Raw genomic sequence first — 8,492 nt, 5'->3', positions numbered from 1 at the left:
AACCTCCCTGGGCTTTCAGCTCCTGCCAGTGCCATCAGTCCTCTGTGCCATCAGCTTCTCTCAGTGCAATCAGTCCTCTGTGCCATCAGCTCCTCCCAGTGCCATCAGCTACTCCCTGTGCCATCAGCTACTCCCAGTGCCATCAGCTCCTCCCAGTGCCATCAGCTCCTCCCAGTGCCATCAGTCCTCTGTGCCATCAGCTCCTCCCAGTGCAATCAGTCCTCTGTGCCATCAGCTCCTCCCAGTGCCATCAGTCCTCTGTGCCATCAGCTCCCCCCAGTGCCATCAGTCCTCTGTGCCATCAGCTCCTTCCAGTGCCATCAGCCTCCCAGTGCCATCAGTACTCTGTGCCATCAGCCCCCTTCATGTCATCAGCTCCCTCCGTTTGCCATCAGTCCTCTGTGCCATCAGCTCCTTCCAGTGCCATCAGTCCTCTGTGCCATCAGCTCCTCCCAGTGCAATCAGTGCTCTGTGCCATCAGCCTCCTCCATGTCATCAGCTCCCCCCACTGCCATCAGTCCTCTGTGCCATCAGCTTCTCCCAGTGCCATCAGTCCTCTGTGCCATCAGCTCCTGCCAGTGCCATCATCCTCCCTGTGCCATTAGCTCCTGTCAGTGCCATCAGTCCTCTGTGCCATCAGCCTCCTCATGCCATCAGCTCCCCCAGTGCCATCAGTCCTCTGTGCCATCATCCCCCCGTGCTTTCAGCTCTCCCCAGTGCCATCAGTCCTCTGGGCCATCAGCCCCGTGCCTTCAGCTCCCCCCAGTGTCATCAGTCCTCTGTCCCATCAGCCCCCCCCATGCCTTCAGCTCTCCTAAGTGCCATCATCTACCCCCAGTGCCATCAGTCATCTGTGCCATCAGCTCCCCCCAGTTGCATCAGTCCTCTGTGCCATCTGCCACTATGTCTTCAGTCATCTGTGCCATCAGCTCTCCAAGTGCCATAAGTCCTCTGTGCCATCAGCTCATCCCAGTGCCATCAGTTCTCTGTGCCATCAACTCCCCCAAGTGCCATCAGTGCTCTGTGCCATCAACTCCCCCTAGTGCCATCAGTCCTTTTTGACATAAGTTTCCCCCAGTGCCATCAGTCCTCTGTGCCATCAGCTCCTCCCAGTGCCATCTGTCCTTTGTGCCATCAGCTCCTCCTATGCCATCAGCTTCCATATGCCATCAGCTTCCCCCAGTGCCATCAGTCCTCTGTGCCATCAGCTCCTCCCAGTCCCATCAGTCCTCTGATGCCATCAGCTCCCCCCAGTGCCATCAGCTCCTCCCAGTGCTATCAGTACTCTGTGCCATCGGCCCCCTCCATGTCATCAGCTCCCCCCAGTGCCATCAATCCTCTGTGCTTTCAGCTCCCCCCAGTGCCATCAGTCCTCTGTGCCATCTGCCACCCATGTCTTCAGTCATCTGTGCCATCAGCTCCCCCAGTGCCATCAGTCCTCTGTGCCTTCAGTCTTCTGTGCCATCAGCTCCTTCCAGTGCCATCAGTCCTCTGTGCCATCAGCTCCTCCCAGTGCCAGTCCTCTGTGCCATCAACTCCCCCCAGTGCCATCAGTCCTCTGTGCCATCAGCTCCCCCCAGTGCCATCAGTCCTCTGTGCCATCAGCTCCCCCCAGTGCCATCAGCTCCCCCCAGTGCCATCAGTCCTCTGTGCCATCAGCCTCCCAGTGCCATCAACTCCCCCCAGTGCCATCAGTCCTCTGTGCCATCAGCCCTCTGAGCAATCATCTACCCCTAGTGCCATCAGTCCTGTGTGCCATCTGCCCCTCCATGCCATCATGTCCCCCACTCCACCATTGCCATCGGCCCCTCCATGCCATGTCCCCCACTGCCAATAGCCCCTCCATGCCATCATGTCCCCCACTCCCCCAGTGCCATAAGCCCCTCCATGCCATGTCCCCCAATGCCATCAGCCCCCCTATGTAATACTTACCTTTGCTGGCAGGGTGCGCGGCTGGCTAATATGGAGTCCGCAGGAGAGGGACCGCAGCGTCTTCTTCCAAACATGCACTGGGAACTGACGTCACACAGCGTCAGGCAGTGCACACCGACAATGTGCGCACACCAGGCCCAGGACAGTGCAGCGCGGTGCCGACGGGAGACCATGGAGCGGTGAGTGATAGCTGGCTTTACCTAACTCAAGCTCCGTGGTCACATGACTAAAACGAATAGTTGTGCACCAACTACAGCATAAACTTAAAACAAGACATTTCATTTTTTTTTTTTCCAATTTTAATATAACTTTTAAGGATTTAAGCCTGAACCATGAGAGGATGGAGAGAAGATCCTGGAGAGGATGTCTATGGTGGTCACTGCCGGGAGGTCTACTTTACTGCAGCTCTAAGGTGGAGCCTCACCTGAAGAAACCTCCCCATTCCCTTCCTCCATTCATTATTCCATACCTGTGGTCACATGGACTGGAATGTCCTCCTCACTCTTACACGGGGGATCGCCCATCATCTGCTCTTCTTCATCCTCCACTTTGATAATAGTAAGATCTTCCCCCTGATTTGTCATCTGTAACAATTCAGGACAATACAGCAGACAGGTGGGAAATCTAACAGATCCACATAAGAGACCCCCACAATCTATGACCCCTCTATGACTGCAGGACCCCCCTATATAGATGTGTATAGGGCTCAGCTCCATCTACCTGATGGTTCTCTGGGAGCTTCTCCTCTGGACAGTCCTGGGAATACAGAGGACGGGGACATCTCTCGGGGGGACTTTCTTCTATGAGTCCATCTGTAGGAAACACACAGGGACAGGAGAGATCATTACATGTGATGATGAGATGATGGGAGTAGTATCCAGGTGACCCATGACAGCCCCCTCCTTACCCTGCTGATCGCCCCATAAATCCATCTCCTCTTCTGATTCATCTATAACCTCAATCTTAATATCCATCAGATTTTCATCCTAAAGAGAAATGTAAAATGGTCTTTGGTTCAGTCCCTTTCTGGTCAGATTCTGGGGAGACTTCAGCTCCATCTACCTGATGGTTCTCTGGGAGCTTCTCCTCTGGACAGTCCTGGGAATACAGAGGACGGGGACATCTCTTGGGGGGACTTCTCCTCCTGGATCCATCTGTGGAGACACAAGCACACAGTGACTGAATACATGGCCTCCTGTAGATCTGTCTATAGATCAGACACTTCTCTCAGCTCCTTCACTTCTAGGGTTAGCGATCAGGGCCTAAATAATGTTCTGCTCCTCGCCGGCTAAATCTCATGCTAATCCAGTCACCCACATAGAAATGCCATGCTTGGAGCGGATCTTCCCTCCAGAGACTCTGCTTTCACTTCTTCCTCAGTGGAATATACTCTTACCTCCAATGGTCGCCTTTAACAACCCCTTTTGTGGGGGACACTCAATTCCAACTTTCCTGGTACAGCTGACACCTCAAGATCAACATAAAGAAGGGTACAAACACAAAAGTGCAGGTAGAGCACTCACTGCAAACATAAACAAGAGAAGGAGATAATAGGACAATTCTGAAGAACCCTTCAGGTGGGCAAGATCGGGATACAGAGGTAAGTAGCTGGGGTAGGAGTAAAAGTGCCAGGGAGGCGAGTCCCGAGCTGGAACACCCTAGTAAATATGTCTGACTGATATTAGGGATACAAGCTCAGGGCCAGCCACATTTCAGTAGGGGTTTGCTCCACAGCAACAAGGAGGATGCTGTAGAAATGATGGGAGTAGTAGTAAAGCAAAAAGGTCAGATAGATACTAGTTGTAGGGGACTTTATAATTAAGTAGACAGACAGGGTCATCTGTCGCCGGGACTATGAATGCAGAACAGTGTGTTGTCTTCAGGGTGCTTGGGCTCCGCATATTGTGGATAGGACAGACAGGTTGCTGGGTGGGACTGCAGAAGACCCGGTGGTCATTGTCCAAACTGTCAGTAGGAGCCAGAAGGTCCTTAAGAATGATTTTAGGGAACTAGGAGAAATAGTACTGGTGCCACAAGGGCCACTAGAAAGGCAGTCGGAGCTTTGGGAGGTAAAAAAGTGGCAGGAAGGAAGGGTTGGGTTCATGGAGAACTGGACCAGGGGCAGACGAAACTTGGGAATGCGTCATCAGAAAATGACTGTTAGTGGAGCAGTCCGTGCCGGCGCTGCTGCCCCTAGCTGCGGGCATGGGCGCCGGGATTGCTCTTTCCCTTCTGCTGCCATGCGCCGTTCTGACAAGCGTGGGCAGCAGGTAGCCTAACTGTTGAATCTGTTGGAGATACAACAACTTACAGCTTAGTCTATTGCTGGAGTGACTGCAGTTCACAGTTCTAACACTAGATGTCGCTGTTACTAATGCTCGCTTGTAGTCTCTCTCTGCATTTCTAGGATGTGCTGTATTCCTGTACATTGAGGTGAACTCACTGATTTCTGTTTTTGTGCCATTCACCATGTAAGGTGACCTTCTGTTATTGCAAGAGCCAATGAAGCCAGCTCTGTTTCTCCACAACGTCTGATCTGAATCGACTCTGCTCCACCCAGCAATCATACTCAGCAGCAGTATCTGCGCTCCGTGCCAGAGCTTACTTCATGCTTAGAGTCCTGTACTGGTTGTTCGGGCGTGCACGGGCGTGTCTCTCCTCCCTTGTGAGGCAGCACGTACACGCCCTCTGTCTCTCCAGACTATGGCTGGATTGCAGGAAGTATCTAAAGGCACTTCCTGCCCCAGGAAGGCGCCTGAGCAATCTTGGTCACTAGCTTGTCTAGTTCCTAGTGTGAAGGTGTTTTGGGGGTTTGCTTTGCTGTGTACCGGACCATGCTTTTGGATTTATCAGATTTTGCTTGTTTGCCACCTGCCTCTGACCTTGGACTTCGTTTACCGACTTTGCTTGATGGCTGCCTGCCCTGACCCCGGACTTCCTGGCAATGTACTTCCCCTCGGTGCTTGCAGTGTTGCCTCTGACCCCCTGGTTAGCTTCCACTGACTTTGGTACCGGGTGACTATCCTAATAGTCCATGCCTATCCTCACCATCAGAGGCTCCAGTGAAGACCAGGTGGTTGCTTAGGCATGCCCCTCCAGGGTGTAGCCGGTCAGTGGCGCAGTGAGTCGACACCCGCTTGTATAACAAAAACCGGCTGTTTAAATCACTTTAAGTTTAACATTTTTAAATCATTTTTGATATCACTTTTTATATTTAAACCAAAAATCCAGCATTTTTTGTATCGGCCACCATGTCTAATAATTGGCGCCACTTCTTGGTCTGTAGAGATCACTTTACTGCAGTTACCTCATTCTAATCCTGCCTGTAATGATATCACCTTTGTGTATAGATAAGACAGGATCCACCATTCACAATAGGGGATTGTCAGAGCTTATCTACTCCCCCTCCCTGCACAGGCCACAGAGCGTGCCCATAACACTCTCCCATAGAAGTCAGTGAGGTCCCTCCTAACCATTGTGTCTATGGCCCATGGGGCAACCATAAAGTAATTTTTTTAATGTTGCGTAAATGCTGTTAAGAACAGTTCAGACAAGACGCCGCTCCCATCATCATGTTAAGGAAATCAAAAAATCTAGAATCAAAAAATAAAAATAAAATTATAAAAAAAAGGAGATGTGTTACTATCTAGTTTTAACATTTTTGGCGACACATTTCCTTTAAAGTGGCCCCAAGTGGAAAGTCCAAATTGACAGAAGGTAGGGCCACAATTAGGCAGGGACAACAGAAATAGGTGTGGACAGCAATTCCATAGTGCAGCACAAAATACCGCCCCAGCAAAAGCAAACACCACAGTGTAGCATAAAATACTTCTGCCCTCGCCACAGAATTCAACTGTATCACCGTCCTGCAGACAGAGGGCATCAGGAGGGTATCTGCATAAGGACATGATGGTCCTAGCATTATGGTTATGTACCTGGCCAGTGGCCGTCAGGAGGGCTCGGCGAGGTATCGGCTCAACGGGAAATTTCCCTGTAGGGTACATGGCCAGTCCACTCCTGAACCGGCTCTACAACAGGGACGGGCTGCTGGGCTCCAGAAAGAATGGACTAGGACCTGGGGGAGGGTGGTCATACTAATATGGGGGGCAGTGGGAATTCAGTGGGGGCTGGGAATACTGAGGAAAGTAGGGAGGTGGCTAGAAATAAGAGTGCACCCAAAAAAAGCACAAGTGCCTGCTGGTGAATGGAAGGATGAAGTGGTCATGGACAGACATGAACGTAGTGGCTGGAGGACATGACTGGGTAACACTGGGTTATAAGGATATAGTACATGACAGTCCAAACCAGACCCGGAACAGATCCAGAGATCTCACCATTCATTGCTGCAGCTGCTCAGCGAGATTTACAGTGGCATGCAAAAGTCTGGGCGCCCCTGGTCAAAATTCCTGTCACTGAACAGTTCAGCAAGTTGAAGATGAAATGGTCTCCAAAAGGCATAAAGTTTAAGATGAAACATACACCAGGACGTACACGCCCTCTATCTCCCAGACTATGGCTGGATTGCAGGAAGTATCTAAAGGCACTTCCTGCCCCAGGAAGGCGCCTGAGCAATCTTGGTCACTTGCTTGTCTAGTTCCTAATGTGAAGGTGTTTTTAGGGTTTTGCTTTGCTGTGTACCGGACCATGCTTTTGGAGTTATCAGATTTTGCTTGTTTGCCACCTGCCTCTGACCTTGGACTTTGTTTACCGACTTTGCTTGATGGCTGCCTGCCCTGACCCCGGACTTCCTGGCAACGTACTTCCCCTCGGTGCTTGCAGTGTAAGCAATATCAGTCGATTATTTTGGTTTTAAAAAATTTTAGAGTAAAAAAAGGAAAGAAGTACTTTGCAAAAGTAAGTGAACCCAAGGAGATTTGAGCACTTAGAAAATGTTGACCGAGGTCTCAGACCTTACATAGCCTGTTGGGGATAAGGATTCTTCACAATCATTGTAAGGAAAGGCCACAAAGCCTTATAAATACCCAGACTCCTCTAACCTTGTCCCAAAAAACAGCAGTCATTGCTTCTTCTAAGCAGCAGCCTGACACTCTGAAAATGGTTCAGGTCCACAAAGCAGGAGAAGGCTAGAAGAAGGTAGCAAAGTGTTTCAGGTTCCCATTTCCACAATTTTAACAGTAATGAAAAAATAGCTAACAGGAGCAGTGGAGGTTAAGAGAAGATAAGGGAGACCAAGAAGAACTTCAGAGACAGATGCCCGTAGGATTGCTAATAAAGCAGGGTGGTCATAAGCATGGAAACGGGCAAAGGAGGCAATATGGAGAACCACAATCCATTATTAAGTGACTGGGTGACTGGTATTAACTGCATCAACATGATAGAGGCCATCTGCTGAAATGACACAACCCCTTTGAGCATGGGGGGGGGGGATAATTCATGCCTTGGGGTTGTGTTGCAGCTATTGGCAAGCGGAACACTTCACAAGTTAAGGGAAGAATGGATTCAATGAAATTCCAGCAAATTCTGGAAGCAAACATAAAAAATAAAAAAAACTGAAGGTGAAAAGAGGATGGCTTCTACAAATGGATAATGTTCCTAATCACACCCCTAACTCCACAATAGAAAACGTCAAAAGGGACCCGCTGAAGATTTTACCATGCTCCTCACAGTCCCCTGATCTGCTGAAGGTTCTACCATGGTCCTCACAGTCCCCTGATCTGCTGAAGGTTCTACCATGGTCCTCACATTCCTGTAATCTGCTGAAGGTTTCACCATGGTCCTCACAGTCCCCTGATCTGCTGAAGGTTCTACCATGGTCCTCACAGTCCCCTGATCTGCTGAAGGTTTTACCATGGCCCTCACAGTCCCCTGATCTGCTGAAGGTTTTACCATGGCACTCACAGTCCCCTGATCTGCTGAAGGTTTTACCATGGTCCTCACAGTACCCTGATATGCTGAAGATTTTACCATGCTCCTCACAGTCCCCTGATCTGCTGAAGGTTCTACCATGGTCCTCACAGTCCCCTGATCTGCTGAAGGTTTTACTATGGCCCTCACAGTCCATGATCTGCTGAAGGTTTTACCGTGGCCCTCACAGTCCCCTGATCTGCTGCAGGTTTTACCATGGTCCTCACAGTCCCCTGATCTGCTGAAGGTTTTACTATGGCCCTCACAGTCCATGATCTGCTGAAGGTTTTACCATGGTCCTCACAGTCCCCTGATCTGCTGAAGGTTTTACCATGGTCCTCACAGTCCCCTGATCTGCTGAAGGTTTTACTATGGCCCTCACAGTCCATGATCTGCTGAAGGTTTTACCGTGGCCCTCACAGTCCCCTGATCTGCTGCAGGTTTTACCATGGCCCTCACAGTCCCCTGATCTGCTGAAGGTTTTACCATAGTCTTCACAGTCCTGTAATCTGCTGAAGGTTTTACCATGGCCTCACAGTACCCTGATTTGCTGAAGGTTTTACCATGGCCCTCACAGTCCCCTTATTTGCTGAAGGGTTTTCATGGGCCTCACAGTCCCCTGATCTGCTGAAGGTTTTACCATGGTCCTCACAGTCCCCTGATCTGCTGAAGGTTTTACCATGGTCCTCACAGTC

General features: G+C 50.4%; 1 long non-coding RNA gene across 1 annotated transcript in view; it reads right to left on the bottom strand.

Moving 5' to 3' along the window:
* Positions 1-2,916: 2,916 nt before the first annotated feature.
* Positions 2,917-8,492, bottom strand: part of LOC122924253 — a 31,262-nt gene continuing 25,686 nt past the window's right edge. The window contains exon 3 of the long non-coding RNA XR_006387383.1: positions 2,917-3,086. This is a non-coding gene — a long non-coding RNA (uncharacterized LOC122924253). The remainder of the gene's footprint in view (positions 3,087-8,492) is intronic.

Source organism: Bufo gargarizans, unplaced genomic scaffold, assembly GCF_014858855.1.
Source record: "Bufo gargarizans isolate SCDJY-AF-19 unplaced genomic scaffold, ASM1485885v1 original_scaffold_941_pilon, whole genome shotgun sequence".
Classification (NCBI taxonomy): Eukaryota; Metazoa; Chordata; class Amphibia; order Anura; family Bufonidae; genus Bufo; species Bufo gargarizans.
This window is presented reverse-complemented; position numbering and strand designations above follow the sequence as displayed.